The sequence below is a fragment of the Oryctolagus cuniculus genome, chromosome 18 (assembly GCF_964237555.1).
Source record: "Oryctolagus cuniculus chromosome 18, mOryCun1.1, whole genome shotgun sequence".
Lineage (NCBI taxonomy): Eukaryota > Metazoa > Chordata > Mammalia > Lagomorpha > Leporidae > Oryctolagus > Oryctolagus cuniculus.
Genome location: NC_091449.1, coordinates 49,968,637 through 49,979,065, shown reverse-complemented (window position 1 = coordinate 49,979,065; position 10,429 = coordinate 49,968,637). Strand labels below are relative to the sequence as shown.

Below are 10,429 nucleotides of genomic sequence, written 5' to 3'. Positions count from 1 at the left end.
GCACCTCCTGATTCCAGCTTCCTGCTAAGGTGCAGGCTGAGAGGCAGCAGAGGGGCTCCGGTACTGATCCCTGCTTCCCACTGGGAGACCCAGATTGAGTTCAGGGCTCCTGGCCTATCAGGGCCCCGTCCCAGCTGTGGTGGGCATTTGGAGAGGGAACCAGCACCAGGACATCTCTGTCTCTCTGTGTGTGTCTCTGTCTCTGTTTCAAATGAATAAAAAAAAATTAACAAGGTGTCTGGTCCCACTTGCTTCCTCATCACTTGTGTGAGATCCTTGTCTGTGGGCACATCCTTACAGCTTCCTGCTGATGCGTGCCTGGATCGTGCTGATTCATTGGTAGAAACTCTTTACTGATCCATGGCCTTTCCCCATTCGGTGACTTCGTCACCTCCTCCCTGGCTGGTCCCCAGGTCAGGCTGTGCTTTTCCCATCCTGGGCACAGTCTCCTCCCTCCTGCATTCATGGCATCAATGCCATCTCTTTTAGAGAGCATGCTTTGTTTTGCTTTTTAAAAAAATGTTTTATATTAGACAATGATGTGAAAATGTTTTTTATTGTCTTTAAGATTTCTTATTTATCGGAAATGCTGAGTTCCAGACAGAAAGGGAAAACAGATCTTCCATCCTCTGATTCCCTCCACATGTGTGCATAACAGTCAGGGCTGGGCCAATCCAAACCAGGAGCCATCCAGGTCCTCCAGGAGGGTGCAGGGCCCAGGCGCTGGGGGATTCTACTACGTCCCCAACCCATTAGCAGGGAGCTGGATCCAGGTGAGGCAGCCAGGATGGACCTGTGTAGGGGATGCTGGCCATGCAGGCTGTGGGTGCACCCGAGCGCCACTACACCGCCCCCTAGAGGACGCTTCCTTTCTTCCCTTCTTGTGGCCTGGAGCATGAGCCTCCTAGCAGGGGAGCCTGGTCAGTCTGGTGCTCACAGCTCTACCTCCTGTGACCGAGGGCAGTCAGCAGAAAGGACGCTCTCCTCGCCCCCAGGGCTGTCACCTGCGCTGACTCCTAGTGCTCAGGGAGGGTGCTAGGTCCCAGGAGCCTCGGGAGCTGTGGGATGTCCTGGGCTGGGCCCAGGGACAGCACTGCTGGCTGGGAGATGGGGGAGAGTTTCTCATGCAGGACGTTGGTCAGGTCAGTGTTTGTAGGTCCGAGGCCTTGGCAAGGCTGGGTGCTGATGCCAAGGAGAGGCCACAGCAGCAGTGTGGGCGGGTAGCTCATGGGGAGCCCCCACCTGACACCTCTCTGCCCACAGGCCAGGACTCTGCCAGCCCCATCCGGAACACGCACACGGGGCAGGTGCGTGGGAGCCTGGTCCACGTGGGAGGCACCGATGCGGGCGTCCACACCTTCCTGGGAATTCCCTTTGCCAAGCCACCTGTGGGGCCGCTGCGCTTTGCACCTCCTGAACCTGCTGAAGCTTGGAGTGGAGTGAGGGACGGGACCTCCCACCCAGCCATGTAAGTCCTCCCAGGGCACAGGGGAGCTCCGGCCCTGGGGTGGGGTCGGGGGCCCTCTAGACCCTAGGCATGGCACAGTTGTCTGTTCACCCACATCCCAGTCTGTTTTCCTGCCGTGTTCAGCAGATTCCCATGAGCCTTTTTCCCATGAATCATCTATGGCTCCGGGGGGAGGTGCAGTGGCTTTGCCAGGCTCCTGGCTCTGGCTTGGCATTCAGAGGGCCTCGGCTCCAGGGTTGAAGAACGAGCAGAGACTCTTCAGTTGGGGCGCTGTCCCCAGGACGGGTTCAGGGGGCTCCGCGAGGCAGGCAGCAGCCCCTGACTCCAGCAGCAGATCCTGCAGGTCCCTGAGGAGGGCAGCGGTGGTGGCTGCCTGGGGACAATGTCCAGAGTCACTGAGCCAGGTGCCTGTGGCCAAGGGATTTGTTTTTTTTAAAGATTTATTTATTTATTTGAAAGGCAGAGTTACACACAGAGAGAAGGAGAGGCAGAGAGAGAGAGAAAGAGAGAGAGAGAGAGAGAGAGAGAGAGAGAGGTCTTCCAATCTTTGGTTCACTCCTCAATTAGCCGCAACTGCCAGAGCTGCACTGTTCCAAAGCCTGGAGCCAGGAGCTCTTCAGGGGTTCCCACATGGGCACAAGGGCCCTCATGCTTGGGCCATCTTCTACTGCTTTCCCAGGCCATAGCAGAGAGCTGGATTGGAGGGGGAGCAGCTGAGTCTCGAACCGGCGCCCATATAGGAAGCCAGCTCTGCAGGCGGCAGCTTTATCTGCTCATGCCACAGTGCTGGCCCCGGGATTGGTTTAGTCCTTAGGACTGGAGCCTGTGTTGGAGTGAGGAGGCTCCCGAGAGTGTGTGTGTAGGATGGGGAACGTCCCACTGCCCTTCCAGGAGCAGTTCCATGTTCCGTTCCTGCAGCCCCTGTGTGTGGGCTGTGCCCTGTTCCAGGCCTGAGTGGGGACTGGGATACAGCAGTGAATGTCATCACACGTCGTCAGCGGGTTTCCCCAGAGTCCCCTAAAATCAAGGCTTCCCAGCTCCGAGGCAGTGGGCTCCAGAGCCCTCGACAATACTGAGACCTCCCCGGAAACCCACAGCAGCTTCCCAGAGCCTGTGGACTACAACTTGATGGGAAGAGACACGGAGAAAGGTTGTGTGTGAACAGGGCATCGGGGAGGGAGGACCGAGGTTGCAGGGAGAAAGTCCAGACCCAGGTCCGGTTTGGCCCCGGCCGGCCCCTGGACTGACTTTCTCACGTGGGCGGTCACCAGGTGTCTGCAGGACATTGCTGCCATGAATACACAGGCTCTGAAACTGGTGAATCTGACCCTGCCGTCCATCCCCGTGTCCGAGGACTGCCTGTACCTCAACATCTACTCGCCTGCCCATGCCCGTGAGGGCTCTGACCTGCCTGTGAGTGTGGGGCAGGGTCGGCCGGGGTGGGGGGCATTGCCTTCTGCTACAAGATGAGAAAGCATAGGATGGGAGGGGCCACACGGCATGTGATCTGCTGAGGAGACTCTCAACATCAGCCAAGAAATGCTTCTTACCCAGGTGGGCACCTGACCCTGAGAGAACGAGTCTCAGAGCCTAGGGGCTCCCGGAAGTCAGAGGCTGTGGCCCTGGGACAGACCTAGGACCCACCCAGCCGGCTTGTGCCCAGGAAGACCACTCAGGGGCCCAAGGCCTGCACTTGGAGGTCATCAAAGACCCAGCCATGGACTATCTGAGGGTCAATGCTAATAGTAAAGTAATTGAATCCAAGTGCACTCATGGGACACTTTTGATTAATGTCATGTGGGACAACCAGGGGGACACCGTTTCCATGACACCTCACAAGGAGTTCTGGGAGTAATGGAACCAGGCTTTAATGCACAAAGTGGAGCAAAAAGTATGGAAGGCCAGTTCCTCCTGCTGAGACAGGGCCCAGGTCCTGCCCCCTGCTGGAGCTCTGTCTCCATGAGCAGGTGCACAGAGCCAAGTGCTTGGTAGTCCAGGTGGCAGCCCAGGTGAGGTTTAGGCTGGGTGGGAACCTTGTGGTATTGGCCTTGACTTTCCCCAGGTGATGGTGTGGATCCATGGGGGTTCACTGGTTATAGGCTTGGCTTCCATGTATGACGGTTCTGCGCTGGCGGCATTTGAGGACGTGGTGGTGGTCACCATCCAGTACCGCCTGGGAGTCCTGGGCTTCTTCAGGTGAGACCGGGGCTGGGGTGGGCCCTGCAGGAAGAGTGGCACCAGGACAGCCCTGTGACCCCCTGTCCCTGCCACTTCTCAGCACTGGAGACCAGCACGCAGCCAGCAACTGGGGCTACCTGGACCAAGTGGCCGCGCTGCGCTGGGTCCAGCAGAATATCGCCCACTTTGGAGGCAACCCTGGCCGGGTCACCATTTTTGGCGAGTCTGCACGTGGCCTGAGTGTTCCATGCATGTGCTGTCACCCATGTCCCAGGGTCTCTTCCACGGAGCCATCCTGCAGAGTGGGGTGGCCCCCCGCTTCATCACGAACTCGTCTGATGTGATCTCCACAGTGAGTCCCCTGCACTGCAGAAGCCCCAGCAGCTTCTCCAGGACCTGTGGCCTGTGACTTGATGGGAGAGACATGGGAGAAAGGTCTTGTGTGAGCAGGGCATCGGGGAGGGAGGACTGAGGTTGGCAGGGAGAACCTGGAGAACCGACCTGCTGCCTCGCCTCTTGTCTCTTAGCGCCTCTCTTACTCTGTCTAATCAGTGAGCCTAGCAAGGACCACTGGGAGCCTCAGAGCTGGTGCCTGCCCAGAATTGTGAAGGGTGGGGGGGGGTCAGCTCACACAGCTCTGCAACTGCGGTGATGGAGTTTGCTTGTGCCCTGCCACGCTGTCACCCTGGGGACCTCCAGGGTGGGCACAACCATCTAAGCAGCTGAGTTGGTCACCCTGACTGGTACCTGCGAATTTAGGGGAAGTTGGGGCAACATCAAAACTGCACAATCAGGGCCAGCGCTGGGGCTCAGTGGCTTAAAGCTGTATGCTGCAGCCTCAGCTCCAATACGGGTGCAAGTTGGAGTCCTGGCTGTTCCACTTGCTATCCAGCTCCCTGCTCATACGCCTGGAAAGCAGCAAGGGCCCAAGTCCTTGGGTCCCTGCATCCATGTAGGAGACCCAGAAGAAGCTCCTGGCCCAGTCCTGGCTATTAGAGCCGTTTGTGGAATAAACCAGCAGATGGACGATCTCTCTCTCTTTCTCTCGCATGTGTGTGTGTGTTGTGTGTGTCCTCTCTCTCTAACTCTGCCTTTCAAATAAATAAATAAATACTTATAAAACATTCATGGAATTATATGATATGTTTATTTTTAAAAAACTAGACAAAGAGCATACAATTTCCTGTGACATCTGGGGTGTACCTGTGCGTCCCCTCCAGGGCCTTGGGTAAATTCCACTCCCTCCCTGCAAAGTTGAGTGAGCCCCTGCTTGGTCCCTGTACAGATGGTGGCCAACCTGTCTGCCTGTAACCACGAGAACTCCAAGGCCTTCGTGGACTGCCTGCGGGGCAAGAGTGCAGAGGAGATGCTGGCCATCACCAAGGTCAGGCTGTGTTCACAGGGGATGGCGGGAAGGGGGCAGAGGGTCCGAGTGCCCATCATACTTCCTGGGCCAGGCACCTCATTTCCATGCCTCACTGTCCTCATGGTCCTGGGTGGGAAGTGGAGGTGAGGACATCCCGGCCTCTTGAGGGTGGGTGTGAGCGCACTGGGCTGAGCCAGGGAGGGGTGGAAGGCATCAGAGAAGGTCTGGGACCTGACCCTGTGCCCTGACTTGAGTGTCCCCTCAGGCCCTCAAGATCATCCCTGCTGTGGTGGACGGGGCCTTCCTGCCCAGGCACCCCCAGGAGCTGCTGTCCTCAGCCGACTTCCGACCTGTCCCCTGCATCATTGGTGTCAACAACGATGAGTATGGCTGGATCATCCCCTCGGTGAGGCCCGATTCCAGGCCACTGTGTGTCCAGCATGGATAGTGGACCACCAGCTCCAGAACCATCCAACCCAACCTGAGACTCTCCTCTCACTCCCAGAGCATGGGCATCTATGACCAACAGAATGGAATAGACAGAGGGACCATGCAAGCTGTTGTACAGAGATCTTCGAAACCGATGGTGGGGCTCCTGGCTTCCTGCTCCAAAGGAGAGGGCAGCTCCAAGATACTGCCCGTGCAACGACCCCATGAGCTAAGGCTGGGCTTGTGGGGGGTCACCGTGGCCCTTTCCCCCTTTTCTTTCCCATCCCACGACCTGACTCCTCCACCCTGAACCTGTCGCCCCTCTGCCCCAGAGTCTAACCCACATGTTCTCCATCACCTGCGCCAGATGCTGCCTCCTGAGTTTGGGGACCTGTTGATGGAGGAGTATCTGGGGAGCAGTGAGGACCCCCAGACCCTCAAGACCCGGTTCCTGGAGATGATGGGGGACTTGATCTTCGCGATGCCTGCCCTCCAAGTGGCACATTTTCAGCGTGAGTTCATCTGTGACCAAGGCCAATCTGGCAAGAAAGCAGCTCAGAACTATGGGTCCCTGGTGAGGTCTGTCCTGTCCTGGTCCCTGTCCACGTCTTTATTGTGCCCCCGAGTTCAGCTTCTTGATGCCCCTCCTCTCAGTTCCTCCTCATGGCTACTCCAGGAGGCAGAAAACCCCCATTTCACAGATGAGGAAGCTGAGGGGAGGTGAACAGGCTTCAGGGACGTTCCCGTGACCACAGAGCTAGGAAGTCCAAGGCCGTGAATCCACCTAGGCTGGTCCCACTGCTCCTGCTCCACTTTGTGCTGTTCCATCACTTAGTCCACCGGGAACAAGATAGCCCGTCATCAAGGGTGAGGCAGGAAAGCTTCAGGTAACTGGTCTGCAGACAGTGGTTTGTCCACCCTGCCACCCCGGTGCCCCAGGTTGCCACGCCCCTGTCTACTTCTATGAGTTCCAGCATCGGCCCAGCTTCTTCAAGGACACCAAGCCGCCACATGTGAAGGCTGACCATGGTGACGAGGTTCTGCTTCTCTTCAGATCCTTCTTCGGGGGCACTCAAGGTGAGTCTTCCTCCTTCCTCTGGAGATGGGGCACAAGCATGGCCTGGTCCCTACAGCAGCATTGCCTGTGCTATACAGATGGAGAAGAGAGGCTCTGACAGAGGGCGGGCTCAGGTGTACAACGTCTCACAACTCAGAAAGCTGACCAGGGTTGGAATCCCAGAGCCCTCCGTCGGCAACCTGGGCCCGACCTCCTCTGCCCACCCTCGGGGTCCAGCGGGGGAGCAGAGGCAGGTATTTTGAAAGCGTATTTGTCTCCTAAATGAGTTCCCTGAGTCAGAAGAAGAAAGGAATTTTCTGGACCAGGAATGAGCAGGTGTCCAGTGACCTAGAGGCTGAGCTGAGGAAGAGAGTGTTGGGCATTCCCAGGCCCCCAGGGAATGAAGGAAGGAGGCAGACAGCCAGTCCTGGGACACTCAGAGTCAAGTTCCACCTGGGCTGGGAGCGTGGTGCATGATGGGGCAGCAGGACTGGGGTGGCCGAGCTGACCCTGCCCCTCCCCCATGCAGTGCCCCTCACTGAGGAGGAGGAGCTGCTGAGCAGGAGGGTGATGAAGTACTGGGCCAACTTTGCTCGCAACGGGTGAGACGACCCCCCCCCCAATCCCCAGGGACCTGGGACCCTCTGCCCTCCCTCCTCTGTGGGGACCTCAAAGCATCCAGGGTCCTAAGTCATGTGAAATTGCCCTCGGCAGCTGCAGGACCCACTGGCACTCACAGGGGCCCTGGCCCCAGGCATACTCATGCCATCTCCCAGTGACCTGGGGTGGCCATGAGCTGCTCTGCCTAGAGACTCCCTGTGAGGGAGGGACAGGCCAGGTCAGGACACTGGGTCCACACGTGGGCCTGACACTAGGGGGAGGTGTTGCTCTCCTGCTTCTGGAAACCCATTCCCCACCCCTCCTGGCCTGAAAGTGGCCTGGCCAGACCCCAGATAGGTGCTCAGGGCTGGGCTGGGCAGGGCTCAGAGTGACCGTGGTGCACCCTTCCTGACATCTTGTCTGCAGGAACCCCAACGGCGAGGGCCTGCCGCACTGGCCCGTGTTCGACCAGGACGAGCGATACCTGCAGCTGAACGTGCAGCCTGCAGTGGGCCAGGCCCTGAAGGCCCACAGGCGCAAATTCTGGACCAAATATCTGCCCCAGAGGGTCCAGGAGCTGATGGGGCCTGAGCAGAAGCACAAAGAACTGTAGCCGCCTGTGTTAGGCAGGAGGAAGGGCTCAGGAGAAAGTGCCCGCACCACCCGCAGTGACTGCAGGCTGAATCCTCCATCCACGGCCATCCACTCAGCCGGCCCATTCAGCATTCATGCCGCAAACGTGCATGCAGCTACAAAGGTCAAATCAGATACTTAGCACTCTTTGCTTTAAGGATCCTTGAACTCTGTCTTCTAGTTCTGTTGACATACACGATAAGGAGTAAACTTCAGTCACCCTACCGTGACCTAGAGCTCTACACCCTCTTGCTTCCAGCTGTATTCTGGTAACTGTTACCCAACCTCTGCAGAGGCTTCTTCTCCTGCCTCTCCTACCCGCTGGTGACCACTGTTGTTCTCTCTACTGCTACGGGGTCAACTTGTTTAGCTTCTACAAGTGAGTGCAGGGGCCAGTGCTGTGGCACAACCAGTTATGCCACAACCTGGGATGCTGGCATCCCATATGGGTGCAGGTTTGAGTCCTGGCTGCTCCATTTCCAATCGAGCTCCCTGCTAATGGCCTGGGAAGCCAGTGGAGGATGGTCCAGTACCTGGGCCCCTGCACCTGCATAAAGACCTGGAGGAAGCTCCTGGCTCCTGGCTTTGGATCAGCTCAGCTCTGGCCGTTGCAGGCATTTCGGGAGTAAACCAGCGGATGGAAGACCTTTCTCTCTCTCGGGCACTACCTCTCTCTGTAACTCTTTCAAATAAATAAACATAAGTATTAAAAAAAAAAAGTGAGTGTAAGCATGGTGCTTGTCTCTCTGCGGCTGGCTTATTTCACTTAACACAGTGTCCTCCGTGCAAACACATTGCACAAGTGAGAGGATTTCACTCTCCTTTATGGGTGAGTCACACCGCATTGTGTATGTACCACAGCTTTACATCTTCATCTGCCCATCAACACGCAGTGCTTCCACAGCTCGGCTATTGCCCACAGTACCGCAGCGAACCCCGGAGTGCAGGTGTCTCCTTGACATGCTGCTTTCACTTCCTTCAGATATTGGCCCAGGATCAGGAATTCACCTGGTAGGTGTGTGTCTAGCTTTTTGAAGACCTCCCTAGATTCCAGCTAACCGTGTAGAGGAGTTCCCCCTCCTCCTCCTCGTCACCAGCATTTATCATTTTTGTCCTTTTGATGGTAGCCCTTCTAAGCAGGGTGAGCTGGTTTCTCGTTGTGGTTTTGACTTGTATTTCCTTGATAACCAGTGATGTTGGCTGCTTTCAGAGTTTTTAGATTTTGTGTAGCATCTTTAGGAAACTTACGCATTCAGACCATTTTCCTTTCTAAAAGGCAAATGTTTGAGTTCCTTATATATTCTGGACATCAATCCCTTCTCAGATAAATCATTTGAAACTATTTCCTCCCCTTCTGCTGGTGTTTCTTCACTCTGTTGATGGATTCCTGTGACTGCAGGGGCAGGGGCAGCACCCAGAAGCCATGGCTGGTTCTCAGCGGGTACCAAAGGCCACTCGAGGCTGGTCCCGACACTATTTCTCCCTCTGCTGAGGCTGGATCCTGTGCCACGCTGGTTTCCCTGTAGCCTGAAGGGACACAGACTTTGGAAGCTGCCACTCAAGTGCGTGCCTCTCCAGGGGCTCGGGAGTGCCTCGCTGGGTTCAGATCCACAGGTTCCTATGAAATGTGCAGAACACACCTCTCTGGGGGAGCTGGGGACATGGAAAGTCACAAGTGATCAGGGGGATAGACCTTAAGAAGTGCCACCGACAGAGTTATCCTTGGCCTAGCCGTTAAGGCACCATGTGGGACACCCACAATGATATATTGAAGCACCTGGGTTTGAGTCCCAGATCTGCCTCTTTTTTTTAAGCTTTATTATCTTATTTGGAAAGCAGAGTTAGAAAGAGTGAGAGAGAGCACTTATATCGACTGCCTCTCTTCCCAGATGGCTGCCATGGCCAGATCTGGGCCAATCTGAAGCCAGGAGCCTCTTCTGGGTATCCCATGTGAATTCAGAGGCCCAAGGACTTGAGCCATCTTCTTCTGCTTTCCCAGGTGCAATAGCAGGGAGCTGGATTGGAAGTGGAGCAGCCATGACTCGAACCAACGTCCATATGGGAAGCGGGTTCCACAAGGGATACCCCCCCCCCCGGATTTGTTCTTGATTCCAGCATCCCAGGCACACACACCAAGGCCGGCAGCAGGTGAGAGCTCACCTACTTGGATCCCTGACACCATGCAAGAGACCGGGACTGAGTTCCTGACTCCTGGATTTGGCCTGGCACAGGCCCAACCACCGCAGGCCTTTGGGGAATATCTCTCCCTCCAGACACTAAGTAAGTCAATGATTAAACAAAGGGAAAAAAAGGACCAGGGTCATGTGTGTCTTTCAAAATAGCTATGACTGAGTAGGGAGGGGCTTGTGGAGACAGCTGAACAGGTAAACTGAGTCCTGACCCGGGGAGGAGCTGGCAGCGCTGGGGGCAGTCACCAGGCAGTGCAGGCGCCAGACCAGTCCCGCGTCCCCGCAGGTCATCCCACTTCTCTCTAGGAGGGGTCCTGATCTTGCCCCAGAATCTCCTGGTGTTTGCAGTCACAGCCCATTGCTCCATGCTCTCCACCTCCTGGGCCACAGCTGCCAGAACAGTGAGCAAAGGAACCCCAGGACAGAGGGGAGGGTCCCGGCACACCACGCAGGGGCCTGATAGAGGGGAGGAGGCCATTCCTTATCTGTGTGTTGGCTTCTGCCTGCTC

The 10,429-nt window shown here is 56.6% G+C and overlaps 1 pseudogene; it reads left to right on the top strand.

Moving 5' to 3' along the window:
• The first annotated feature begins 895 nt into the window (after positions 1-895).
• Positions 896-8,431, top strand: LOC127486290 (cocaine esterase-like; annotated as a pseudogene).
• Positions 8,432-10,429: the final 1,998 nt, after the last annotated feature.